This window comes from Saccopteryx leptura, chromosome 11 (genome assembly GCF_036850995.1).
Source record: "Saccopteryx leptura isolate mSacLep1 chromosome 11, mSacLep1_pri_phased_curated, whole genome shotgun sequence".
Taxonomy (NCBI): Eukaryota; Metazoa; Chordata; class Mammalia; order Chiroptera; family Emballonuridae; genus Saccopteryx; species Saccopteryx leptura.
In genome coordinates this window covers 19,734,078-19,747,721 of record NC_089513.1, presented here as the reverse complement: position 1 = coordinate 19,747,721, position 13,644 = coordinate 19,734,078, and the positions used below count along the sequence as shown (strand labels likewise).

The window sequence follows — 13,644 nt, the reverse complement described above, 5'->3', positions numbered from 1 at the left end:
TGGAGCGGAGGCCCTGCAGCCCCACTCCCTTCTGGAGGCCGTCCATCCACCCACAGCAGGACCTGCTCTCCCGGCAGGACCTGGCCCTCTGTTCTGCTTTCAGCTGACTTGGCTGCTGCTCTGCTTCCCCAGGGGACATGGCAGGCGGTCCATTGCCTTAGCCTGGTTCCGGTTCTTCCAGGTCTTCCTGACCTTCAGGTAAGTGGCAGTCGGAGTGAAAGATCCTAGGGTGGTTTGGGGTCATGATCTCAAAGGGGAAGAGTGGTGTGAGCAGATGATCGCTTAGTCCCAATGCTCTGTCAGGCATCCCGAGGGACCTGGAGTTCTGGGCTATGTTCCTCATAGGGTCCAAGAACAAGAAAAGGGAGAAAGAGGTCACTGTGGGGCCATGACATTTTCATAGTGTTTTTTTTTTTTTTTTTAGGGGATTAGACAGATAGAAGCAAAGGGATCCTGGCAAGGGACAGCGGGGAAATACTGTAGGACAGGTACGGGGGATAGCGGGGAAATACTGTAGGACAGGTACGGGGGATAGCGGGGAAATACTGTAGGACAGGTACAGGGGATAGCGGGGAAATACTGTAGGACAGGTACGGGGGATAGCGGGGAAATACTGTAGGACAGGTACGGGGGACAGCGGGGAAATACTGTAGGACAGGTACGGGGGATAGCGGGGAAGTACTGTAGGACAGGTACGGGGGACAGCGGGGAAATACTGTAGGACAGGTACGAGGGACAGTGGGGAAATACTGTAGGACAGGTACGGGGGATAGCGGGGAAATACTGTAGGACAGGTACGGGGGACAGCGGGGAAATACTGTAGGACAGGTACGGGGGACAGCGGGGAAATACTGTAGGACAGGTACGGGGGACAGCGGGGAAATACTGTAGGACAGGTACGGGGGATAGCGGGGAAATACTGTAGGACAGGTACGGGGGATAGCGGGGAAATACTGTAGGACAGGTACGGGGGATAGCGGGGAAATACTGTAGGACAGGTACAGGGATAGCGGGGAAATACTGTAGGACAGGTACAGGGACAGCGGGGAAATACTGTAGGACAGGTACGAGGGACAGCGGGGAAATACTGTAGGACAGGTATGAGGGACAGCGGGGAAATACTGTAGGACAGGTACGAGGGACAGCGGGGAAATACTGTAGGACAGGCACGAGGGATAGCGGGGAAATACTGTAGGACAGGTACGAGGGATAGCGGGGAAATACTGTAGGACAGGTACGAGGGACAGCGGGGAAATACTGTAGGACAGGTATGAGGGACAGCGGGGAAATACTGTAGGACAGGTACGAGGGACAGCGGGGAGATGCGGGGAAATACTGTAGGACAGGTACGAGGGACAGCGGGGAGATACTGTAGGACAGGTACGAGGGACAGCGGGGAGATACTGTAGGACAGGTACGAGGGATAGCGGGGAGATACTGTAGGACAGGTACGAGGGATAGCGGGGAGATACTGTAGGACAGGTACGAGGGACAGCGGGGAGATACTGTAGGACAGGTACGAGGGATAGCGGGGAGATACTGTAGGACAGGTACGAGGGACAGCGGGGAGATACTGTAGGACAGGTACGAGGGACAGCGGGGAAATACTGTAGGACAGGTACGAGGGATAGCGGGGAAATACTGTAGGACAGGTACGAGGGATAGCGGGGAAATACTGTAGGACAGGTACGAGGGATAGCGGGGAAATACTGTAGGACAGGTACGAGGGATAGCGGGGAAATACTGTAGGACAGGTACAGGGGATAGCGGGGAAATACTGTAGGACAGGTACAGGGGCCAATGTTTTGAGGGTCTTGAGTGCCAAGCAGGGGGGTTGGCTTTTTGTCTTTTACACACTAGGGATCCATCCATGGTTCCTGAGCAGAGATCTCACCTGATGAAATAGTGCTTCAGTGAGCTGAGCCCAGCAAGATCAGCATATGTCCAAGCCTATGTTGCTCCTGGAAAATGACCTTGTCGAAACGCTGCCCTGTTGATAGTCCATGGTTGTCTTTAGTGCTGTCCACCATGTATTTCTAGCTCTCTGCCTCTCAGGAATGCAGTGGATTACATTTTCCTATCTTTGTCAAAGTTAGGTGTGACCATGTGACTTGCTTAGACCAATGCTGGAGCTTTTTCTTAAAGGGCTAGATAGCAAATAATTTCAGCTCAGGGCCCCCATTGTCTCTCCTGCAAGTGCTCATCTCTGTGGTCCTCGTGTGGAAGCAGCCCCGATGAGATGCAGAGGAGAGAGTGCAGCCATGAGCCCACAAAATGTCATTTAGAAAAGCAGCTGGCTGGCTCTCGGGCAATAGTTTGCGGACCCCTGGACCAGCACACTGTGAGCTGTAGTGATGCTTTCAGACAGAAGCTCTGGTCATGGTGTGCAGTGACTATGGAGGGACGTGTGGAAGTGAAGCCTCTCGCGGTGTGGGACCCCAGGTAAACACATGACGTGAATAAGATAGGAACTTGGCAGTGTTAAGCCACTGAGATTCTGATGTCGTTACTTCCTGTAGCATAACCTGTCTCTGCTGCATGATACTGTGTCATCTAGACACACAAAGCACCGCTGTCAGCATTCTCTTAGTTCTCATCATCACAGTCAACATTTGCTAAACACTTAACTCTGTGCCTAGCACTATGTAGAGGCCTTTACCAACTCTGTGTCAATAATTCCTTCCCACAAGTATGGGACCTGAGTACTGTGAAGATGCCCGTTTTTACAGGAACAGGAGAGGGAAGTTTAGAAAGGTGAGATAAGTTGCCCACAGTGTCATGAATGGTTAAGTGTTGGAACTGGGGCTTGAGCCAGGGTCTTCTGATTTTGAACCCTAACTTCTTAACCTCTGTGTATCCTGCCTTGGGTTTAAATCTTTGGATTATTATTATTTTTTTTATCCCTTCACTCCTTTGAACACTGGTCTTGGCTGTGCGTGCTCCTTTGACACGACCCACAGTGGCCCTGTCAACAGGGTGAGAATGAAGAGTCTTGCTCCCAGAAAAGTGCTGGTCTGAGCAACGGAGGAGGCAGATGGAAATAGCCTGAGGGATGAATTGGAGTGACAGCTCAGACACACAAAGGAAGATGGCCACTTAGGAAACACTGGCAGGTCTCAGGAATCGCTCTCCTTCAAGAATTTGTGTATTTCCACCAGTCACGTGCCAGCCCTGTTGTCAGCCTTCCATTCTCAGCCCTGTTCTCTGAAGGGAAGAAGTCATTTGCATTCAGGAGCTGTCTTGAGAAATTGTGTTACTCCCGTCCCTGGCCTGGCGAAGCACTGACTGGACAAGCTCTGACTGTCATTTCTGATGGTTTTGCAGATAAGTGACCAGTCTTGTGTTGCCATAGCCTAACTCTATTTGATCCAGCAGTATAAGCAGCCGCACAGTGCGTTCTCGTGACGGCTGAAGAGCTTCCACTGAAGAGACCGTGTGTCGCATCATTCCATATTCTCTATTCCAAGTCCCACTTAATTAAATTTCTTCATTTGGTGTCTTGGAAGATTTTTTCCCTCATGAAAGTGATGCCTTTGTCTAATCAAAAGTGAGACTTACATAAGCAATCTTGTTTCCCATTTCACCTGAGCCTCCCAGTGAGAGGTCAAGGAAGGGGGAGAACTCCACATTGCCTGGAGCGGGAGGTGCCTAGGAGGAGGGGCTTCTTACCAATGCCCTGGGTACTAACCTGGAGACACGGTTTCTCCAGGGACGTGTGCGTGAGAGAAGCCACTGATTCTGCCATCTTGGGCATCTCCGATGTTGTACTTCTCCTCTGCATATTCCCACAGTGAGCCCAATAATGTCAGCTTCCTACAGTTTTTTAAGTGAATGTGGAGATTGTAAGAGAACTTTCAGCATAGTGACTTCTTGGTGGCTGCAGACAGTTTGCAACAATGATAAGCCCTCTGGAGCAGCTCTTGGGGCCTCCTCATTGACCTCTACCAGGTGAGTGAGCAGTGTGGACCTTTCCTTTTCTTCAGCTTTAAAATTGTTTTCTATTTTTTTTATTGATTGATTTTAGAGAGAGAGGAAGGGAGGGAGAGAGAGAAAGAGACAGAAACATCCATTTGTTTCTGTATGTGCCCTGACCAGGGATTGAACTGGCAACCTTTGCATAGTAGAACGATGCTCTCATCAACTGAGCAAGGTGTCACTGAGCTCCTTATCCAGGCCTGGGACAGAGCGTGACCTTGCAGATGCTGCCCTATGTGAGGTGGCACATATTTTTGATACCTGGGACATTGTCCCCTGTCCTCAAGGAAGACTTCAGAGCACCATTCAATGAAGTGGTAGTTAATCCTCAGGGTCAGCAGAGAAGAATAAAGTGGCCCAGAGGAAATAGTAACATTCCTCTAGCAGCACCTGTCCACATCAGCAAGATATGGGGACACTGATTGAACAGCCAAGGAGGACTCTATTGCTGGATACTTCAGATGATCACAGGGTCCACATCACCTCCCCCAGATTAGCACACAGGCTCCTAGTGCAGGGATGCCCACTTCTTTCATCCTCTCTTTTTAGTTTTGATTTTTTTTTTTTTTTCTGAAGCTGGAAACGGGGAGAGACAATCAGACAGACTCCCGCATGCGCCCGACCGGGATCCACCCGGCACGCCCACCAGGGGCGAGGCTCTGCCCACCAGGGGGCGATGCTCTGCCCCTCCGGGGGGTCACTCTGCTGCGACCAGAGCCACTCTAGCATCTGGGGCAGAGGCCAAGGAGCCATCCCCAGCGCCCGGGCCATCTTTGCTCCAATGGAGCCTTGGCTGCGGGAGGGGAAGAGAGAGACAGAGAGGAAGGAGGGGGTGGGGGTGGAGAAGCAAATGGGCGCTTCTCCTATGTGCCCTGGCCGGGAATCGAACCCAGGTCCCCCGCACGCCAGGCCGACGCTCTACCGCTGAGCCAACCGGCCAGGGCCTAGTTTGGATTTTTAAAGATTGAAGTATGCTATGTAAAGTAAAGCTCATGAATCTTAAACATACAGCTTGGTGAATTTAATTTTTACCCATGTATACACTATGTGACCAGATAAAAATTTAAATTTAAATAATTTAAACAAGGCTAAATTGTTATTTAATTTCTTGAACATTGAGTTTAAAATCATACTGAACATTGTTATAAAAGTGAATCAGGGTTGCATTTCACATATATTACCTCTAGTGTGTAAATAAGCGTTCTGTGAACAGTGTAGACTATTTCTCCACTTCCATGTGCAAGTCTTGTAAATGCCACACTAATCCAGTGGTGCTGCTGGGACCAAGAATTGAAAGATGAAGAGATACAAGAGAGAGAGAGAGAGATTGAGATTTTTGCCTTCTGGGAAATAATAGTTCATTATGCGGAAATCTGCTGCATTGCTGCTGCTGGAGAAGGGTTTGATGAGTTAGTACGCAAGTGCCAGCACCACTCAAATTCTCCCTGAGCTCTGAAACTGCATCTGTCCCTGATTCTGCCAATGGCAAAGTCCCCAGTCTCACAGCATTTGGACACAGTGGCCTTTTGTTTGGAGATTAAGACAAGAGATGAGAAGTGTTTCCCTGGGGCTTAAATACTAGGTACTGTTCAAGGTAATGGTTCACACCGTGTCTGTGCTCAGCACTGGGTCCTGAGTGACCAGAGGGCCCACATATTCTTTAATAATTGTGTGTGTGTGTGTGTGTGTGTGTGTGTGTGCGCGCGCGCGCGTGCGCCAGAACTTTCTGAAGTGGGGCTCCATGCACATGCCCTTCTTGTTCGAGTCTAAGGGGGTGTTTGCTGTCCCCCCTCATGATATGGTTTAAACAATATAGAAGTTTATTTCCTTCTCAGGTAACCTTGCAGGCATAAGTAGTCCATGAAGTTATGTCAGCTCTTGGGCCTCGACAACCCAGGCTCTCCTATCTTGTTGCTCACCTATCGTAACATGTTGCCCTCATCCGAATGGCTCAAAATGGTTCCCATTGTATGTGCATTTCAGCCAGCAGGAAGGGAAAAGGTGTCTAAGCAGAAAATGCCCTTCTTTAAGGTTCTGACCCTGAAGTTGCACATATCAATTCTGCTCACATCCCACTGTCCACAGATGGCTGAGAAATGTAGTCTTCCCCTGTGTGTCCTTGTGTTCAGCAAAGAATGATATTTGTATAAGAGAAAGGGAGGGCATAATTTGAGTGATAACCAGTAATCTCGACCACAAGCATATATTTTTTTATATAAATTTGTAAGGAAGGATGCTAATTTCTATTCAAGGATACAGTGCCCACATTCAGTTGTTATTCATAAAAACGATAGAAAGCTTTGTGTGGTTAAAACACATTGCAGGCTGGATGCTACCTGAAATGTTCAACTGAGGTTCCTAACTCCTTCAAGACACCGGGCTGGGGGTGGGGACTGACCTGGGTTCAGATCCACAGCCAGCCACAACCTAATAAAGTGAGCTTAAGCTGGTTATAGTACTTCTCCTGGCTTCTTCTTTTCACTTTCAGTAAAAGGAGGGCTTTGGGCTAGACTGCTGGTTTACAAACTGGGTTCTGTAGGGTCAGTGCACAGGCTGACGGTTGGTTCTGAACTCTTCTTACCTCTGGGTTAGTCATGGCACCTCTATTTTTATTGGTTGTGGGTGAGGGGAACAGAAGAGGGCTGTTTCAGCTAAAAAGGAAGTTTGAAAATGCCCCGACCCGTTAACCCCAGCTCTGTCGCTTACCCTCCGTGACAGGTCAAGCTGCAGTACTTACCTCTCCTGAGCCTCATCGCTGAAATTTGATTCCTCTTTTATAAAATATTGCTACTATTATTTACCTCTTGGAATTGTCTCGGGGCTTACACGAGATAATATAGTTAAGAGGGCTTATACTGGTGAGTCTGGTGTGAGGGCATGTTTAATAAATGGGGATAATTATTATCACGGTCGCCACCGTCAACCTCAGCTCTGAGGTTTCAGCCATAAGGCTTTGTGTTGCTGTGTATCATGCCAAATGAAGGACCGTTTTATAAAGTGAATAATTGTTGGGATAAAATATTATTTTCATTCTAGCTGGGTTTGTTTCCAATACTTCATGACATAAAGTAATTAGGAGTCAATTGAATAGGCAAAGACACTCATAGCATGCTAAATAACAGAGACTTGAATTCACTCACGGTTTAGAGAGTGGCCTGCTAAGTCTAGGTGCTTGCCTCGGCGGGGCCCTGAACGAACTGGCTTGGAGAGGCAGAGGGCTCCGTGGCCGTTGCCAAGGCAACTCAGTGGGCGACGTGGAGTCTGCGTGGAGTCTTAGGAGCCTGCCTTGATCTTCCCAGCTACTCTTATCTGATTGGCCACTCGTCACACTATAGGGTTACATTATCACACTTCAAACTTAAGTCATACCTGGGCTTGATGAGGTTGATGGATAAAGTTATCAGAAAAGGGAGTAAACTCGTTACACCCTGGTAATCAGGCCTCATAACGTGGGCTTTTACACGTGGTATAGGCATGCAGTTGAAACAGGGAGTTATCTCAAAAGGGAGTAACTGGTTACACCTAACTCACTCTTAGTTTCCTTTTTACATTTTATATTAATTTGATTTTATGTTTACTATAACAGTGATGATCAGTGGGTTTTTTTCTTTGCTCCTGGATGTTTGCAGTTGCTCTTGAGGTGAGGCACACTAGAGTCAGCCTGTTCTGGGCAAAACAGTTTAAACATAACTAATGTGTAGTTTCTGTCATTTCAGAGACAACATTGAAAGAGCCATTTTTGCACAAAGAACACAACTCCAGTCTTTTAAATCAAGGAGAAAAATGATTCAAATTTTTAAATGCTGCACATGGCAGGAAATAAAGCACAGCGTTTAAAGCACTTTATACAGTTAAAGAGAAGGATAAGCCCACGGAAAACCCCATGATATTACTTTTTGTCAAACTTGACTTTCCAGGGATTACACTGCCTTTGATTTTCAGCCTCCTGTTTGTTCCAGTTAGTTAAACCTTGACAAAGTCCGTTGCAGAGCTGATGAAGTTATTTTTCCGAACTCTGTGATCCTGGAGCTGAGAATGCCTGGGGGTCATTGATTGCAACTATTCTTGTGGGTCAACTGGTTGTTACACACTACAAATCAAATGGAAGACATGTGACAGGACTTCTGATCCACTCACTCATCTTATGACTTAAAATCCTCTCTAGAGCCTTCCTGTTATCTTTACCCCAACTCATCACCACAGACCTTTAGCCACTCCTCATCCATCTTGTTTTCTAGCTCTGTAACTGTCCTTAAATCTCCACACTGAAGTGATGCTCAGAGTTTCTCTGATGCCAGACTTCATATCACCCTTGACAAATTATCACTGTTCCTTCTTGAACACGTCCTGAGGCAGGGAGCTCACTGCTTTATCGGGAGTTAGCCATTCCTTTGGAGAAGAGTGCCAACACACCTGATAACTTTCTTCTTTTGCCCTGAAACTTGCTTTTCTGATGTGTGTGAGTGTGTGTGTGTGTATAAGTATATATACATATATATGGCATCTATGGCATACCTATATCTGTACCCGACATCCCTTTTTACCCTCCAGATCAAACTCATATCAATCTGATCCCTCTTCCACAGCAACCTTTCAAATATTTGAAGCCAACTCACATCTATCTTCAGTCTTAACATGCTCAGTTCTCTTGTCGTCCTTCATGTATTGTGATACTTCTGACCTACCTGCCCATCCCCCTGCAAAAGAGAGAATTATTGAAGAATCTATTGTGAAGACTCAAGTTTGTATAAATCTGGGTTAATGTGATCCAGCCAGAGAATCCTAGCTGAAGGCATATGATATCCTGTATTAGATACTAATGATCTACAGTTTTGATGTCTGACATTCCTTCATCAGGAAAATGAAATGACCAGCCATGATTTATTTTTCTGTGAGTCATTATATTTACCTGGCACATGAACTGCCTCATCAAAATCCAGGCATTTTCATTAAACTGGACTTAGTATACTTGACTCACCCAATGAGACAATCAAATCTCAATTGTCACTGATGAACACCCCTGTCTTCCTGGGTGTTTTCAGTAATCTTTCCTTCCCCAACGCAATGACATTCTCCTACTCATGGAAACCTCCTGTAGGCATTATTCTAAACCACTTCATCATTTTGGCAAAGCTGAGAATCACAGTCCAGATGTCTCTCCCCTTCCCCTCTCCAGTCCTTTCTGTCCGCCTTGTTGGTGACAGAAGAGACACAACTTCAGGCCGGACCATGAGGAGCTTGGCGTGAGCGAGGACCCTGGGCTGTGCCACAGAGCCGCCAACCACAAACAGAACTGGGGTGTTGGCTCTCCCAGGGAAATGCAGGCCGTGCAGCTTCTTTATTTGGGTTGGCAACAGGACTTGTGCCCTTTGCTTTTGCTGAGGCCCAATCACTTGCTGAATATTTATTTGTCCCAAAGATTATTTAGTTATCCTCAGGAATCCAGGCTCTCCGGCCAACATTTTCCCTTTGGCATGGCTTCCCAGTGGGGAATGTGACCGACCCCTCTCCTTTCACAAGGGACCTTCACAATCATCCAGTTGGAAGCGTAATAGTAGGAAAGCAGAATGGGACCTAGGAGGACACGGGACTTGCTAAGACAGCTGCAGCGCTCAGACTAGAACTTGCATCTCCTGATTCCAAATCTGGGTTCTTTCTAGAATTTATCAAACTTCTGGGAGCATATAATTACCTGAAGAACTGATGAATAAAATGCAAATTCGTAGACCCCCCCCCCTCCCTTTCTAGAAAGTCGGACACGAGACCTGCCTGTTGGACTTGCACCATCCTGTGGCCCAGGTTCTGAGACGCCTGCGTGGACTGGGTTCCTCCAGCTTATCCACATTTCCTGTCTGCTTGTATTCACCTAAGGAAGGAAGTCCAGCTATGCAGTTAAATATTGTATACTTTTATTTATTTTTTAAAAATTGCAGTACCAAGAATGTTACAGTAACATACAGAAAGAAAAAATTCTGCGAGTGCCCAGCCCCCAAAAACCATCCATTTACCCTCTCTTCCATCTTTGGAAAGGTTACATATGTATGTAGGTAGCTGTCAACCTAATAATTATTTGGCATTACTTTTGCTTTTTTTTTTTTTTTTTTTTTTTGAGCCAAATAGCCTCGTTATCATTTGATTTTCTAGGAAATAGGGCCCTTGAAAACTATGAAAGAGGAAATATAGTGTCTAACAGTGTTGCATTGAGTGTCTGTTACGTTACTGGGCACTATGCCCAATGTTTTACACACATTCACTCATTGAGTCCCATCAACCTTATGAGGAAGGTCCTGTTATCCCCATTTTCCAATTAAGGAAACGGAGGTATGGAAAGGCTAACTAGCTTGAACCAAATTTAATGGCTAATAAGCAGTCAAGTTGAGATTCAAACCCTCTAACTTTACAGCATACATTCTTCCTCACCACACTGCCTCCCAGACACGCAGACAAAAGACAGAAGCTGCCTGACCTTCAGGTCCTCACCTGGAGAAAGGAGACCTAAGCAGGACACATCTAGAGGACAAAAATAACAAGTGTCCTTGAATTCTAACACGTGTGTTGAAGATACATGGGAGTGTAGGGAGTAAAGGAGGAAATACCTGTGTGAGCTGGAAGCCTTTAATGCAAGGGAGGAAAATGGGTCATTTTCCTCGTGGCAGAGGAGCAAGGATTGGTTTGGGGCAAGGGAGTTAGTTATTCAGTGAAATGAAGTCACAGAGAGCTCTGGTCTGCAGGAAGCCATCAATTTTGGCTGACTCCCCAAATAGACCCTTTGCCGGAGTCACTAAGATTTGAGATTTGACTCTTCTTTCTTTCCAGAGCTGTTGATTGGCACAGACAGGACCCCAGTGGTAGGAAAAGGGAATCATGAGCTGGAGAAGTAAGCTCTTAACAAGTCAGAGTATAGGAGCTACCAAGGACAAAATTGTCCCCAGCGATGCAGTCTCCGTTGACCCCAATGAGTTATTTTAAAAGTTTTTCTTTTTGTGGCAGCATTGTTCACAATAGCGAAGATCTGGAAACAGCCCAAGTGTCCATCAGAGGACGAGTGGATTAAAAAGCTTTGGTACATATATACTATGGAATACTACTCAGCCATAAGAAATGATGACATCGGATCCTTTACAATAACATGGATGGACCTTGATAACATTATATGGAGTGAAATAAGTAAATCAGAAAAAAAACTAAGAACTATATGAATCCATACATAGAAGGGACATAAAAATGAGACTCAGAGACATGAACAAGAATGTGATGGCAACAGGGGTGGGGGTGGGGGGAGGGGGGATGGGGTGAAGAAGGAGAGAGGGGTTGGGGGAGGGGAAGGGCACAGAGAAAACCAGATAGAAGGTGACAGAAGACAATTTAACTTTGGGGGAGGGGTATACAGCACAATCAAATGTCAAAATAATCTAGAGATGTTTTCTCTCAACATATGTACCCTGATTTATCAATGTCACTGCATTAAATTTAATAAATAAATTAAAAAAGTTTTTCTTACGATTTCTCTGGAGTTTCTTCAAAGTCTTCTTCTCCAAGTATTCATGGTTCATTTGCCACTTCGTGTGAACACATGGCATTGTTTCATGTGCTAGTCATCGCTGTCAGAGATGCCAGCTGGCATATATGACTCGTGCCCTGCACTGAGCTAGGCATGGAAGACACTGAACTCTGTCGTTGGTCTTTACAGCCGTTTGGGGAGAGAGGCCTCATCCATAATACCAATTAACAGCCCTATAGTTCGCTGTGATCTCAGTGGGCTTTATTGTAAGGGAGGCCCCAAATTAAGAGGAGAGAACAAAGGTGAGCCAAAGAGTAGGAGGCGGGAGAGGCCATGAGCCCGGGTGTGGCCCCGGGTGTGGCCCCGGGTGTGAGGGACGTGTCTGCCAGGGAAGGCTGGCCTTGAGAGGAGGCTTTGCCAGAGGATGGAGTTATTTATGCAAGATGGGCAGCGAGGGTACTTCAAGCAGGCCTCTCCTTGTCTACACCATTGCCTGTGGGAGGAGCCCCGGGTCCAACCCCAGGATCCGACCACTCTCCCGGGGGCCTGCCCTGTGTGGAGTGGCCAGTGGCATTGCTTGGGAAGCAGGCTCTGTGACAAGACCAGTGTAAAGGGCATTTGTTAGAGAGGCCTCTTGGGAAAGGAGTAAGCGGGAAGGGATTTGAGGATACCCTTGGGCTGTGAGGCAGTCCCACGGATGGCCTTGGCTGACACTCTGGGGACTTCTGCGGCTGAAATGGTCCTTCAGAGCTGCCCCAGGTTGCAGGCCTTGATGCTCTCGTGCCAGGTTGTCCTTGCATGTGGGCTGCCCTGGGAAGGCAGGACCTCGGGTCTGTTCAGCCAGGGCGGTTCTGAGTGGGGGCAGCCTTCCTGTGGCTGTGGCAGTAAGTCCTCTAAGTCCTCTCTCCCTGAAGGGGCACTTGAGCAGCACAGAGGGAGTGACGTGACTGCGAACAGCTCACGGCGATGGCACCAGGTGCCTGACTTGTGGCTGCAACACAGCAGAGTAGATTTGGAACAGCAGCGTTTGTTTAAAAATCAATAATTTTCCAGGCCAAGAAAGACTGTTTTGTGAATTGTTGAGTAGCAGCCACCACAAACTGCTACGTAGGTGGGTTTCAGGCTTTATGAAACCAGCATCATTCGTAGGGAGCGTGAACGCCAGTGTCGCCAAGCCAAGTACTGATCCCTGGGGAGGAGTCCGTGACTGAGGAGTCACGTAAATGGTATCACTTCAGATACTGCTCCCCGAAGATCTTTGTTCAGAGACAAAGCCTTTGGAGTAAGATGAATATCTCCTGTGTGTACAACTATTAGTTTTTCGGGAGACAGCTAAGGAAACAAAATAATTGATAGCATTCCTCTTTTCCAGGAGCTGAAATAGCTCTGTGGGCACCATTTCTTAGCCTTTAAGAAAGTGGTAGGAGTTAATAAGGGGGCATTCATTCTACTCATTTGGTCGGAGATAGGGAAAATCTCCATGGAGTGAGGTCAGTTCCCTGAAGTCTCGGGTCAGGAAGTGAATAATCCCCAGACAGAACCTGGACCAGTAGGTCTCAGTGACTGAAGTACCAGAGTTCTTGGAGTAGGGCGTCACTGGACCTCGAAAAAAACCACAGACATTGTGCAGCAGTGTAGAGTTACAAAAAACTCATTTAGATTCCTCCTAAAATCTGTTGGGCCCCAGACTTTCCCATCTGTGTAAGTGGGACCACAAATACCAGGTCAGTCAAGCTAAATAATTAGGATTTTTTTTTTAATTTCTCCTGTTCTTGTTCCTTATGGCTGAACTGTCAGCAAATCTTATTTGTTTTACTTCCAGAAGGCATTTCACACCTCTCTTCACCCCTCCACCTTGACTCTGACATCCAAGTTCAAGCCAGCATCTCACCCACCTGGGTCACCTCGTGGCCTCCTTACTGATTTCCCTGTTTGCACTCTTGCTTCCCCCAGAGTACATTTTTCACATTTCAGAAATCACCCAGAGGGAACTTGTAAACATGCAAATTAGATCACATTACTCCCCTACTGGGAACACTTCATGGCTTCTTAGTACATAGAATAAAGTTAAAACTCCTTATTGTGTCATGTAAGGCTCTGTGTGATCTTCCTGTTCAGCCTTGTACCTTACTGCTTTTCTTGCTTCAGCTCCACTACTCTCTTTCTTC

At 47.0% G+C, this 13,644-nt stretch overlaps 1 protein-coding gene across 6 annotated transcripts in view; it reads left to right on the top strand.

The window, feature by feature from the left end:
* MAPK4 (mitogen-activated protein kinase 4) overlaps positions 1 to 13,644 on the top strand; it is a 145,077-nt gene that overhangs the window by 45,660 nt on the left and 85,773 nt on the right. Inside the window, exon 1 of one of the 6 annotated variants that reach the window (XM_066352786.1) lies at positions 176 to 198. The exons of the other annotated variants lie outside the window; for them this stretch is intronic. The gene's annotated coding sequence lies outside the window, so the exon portion shown is untranslated. Of the gene's footprint in view, positions 1 to 175; positions 199 to 13,644 lie in introns of those variants that run through there. 6 annotated transcript variants of the gene reach the window in all.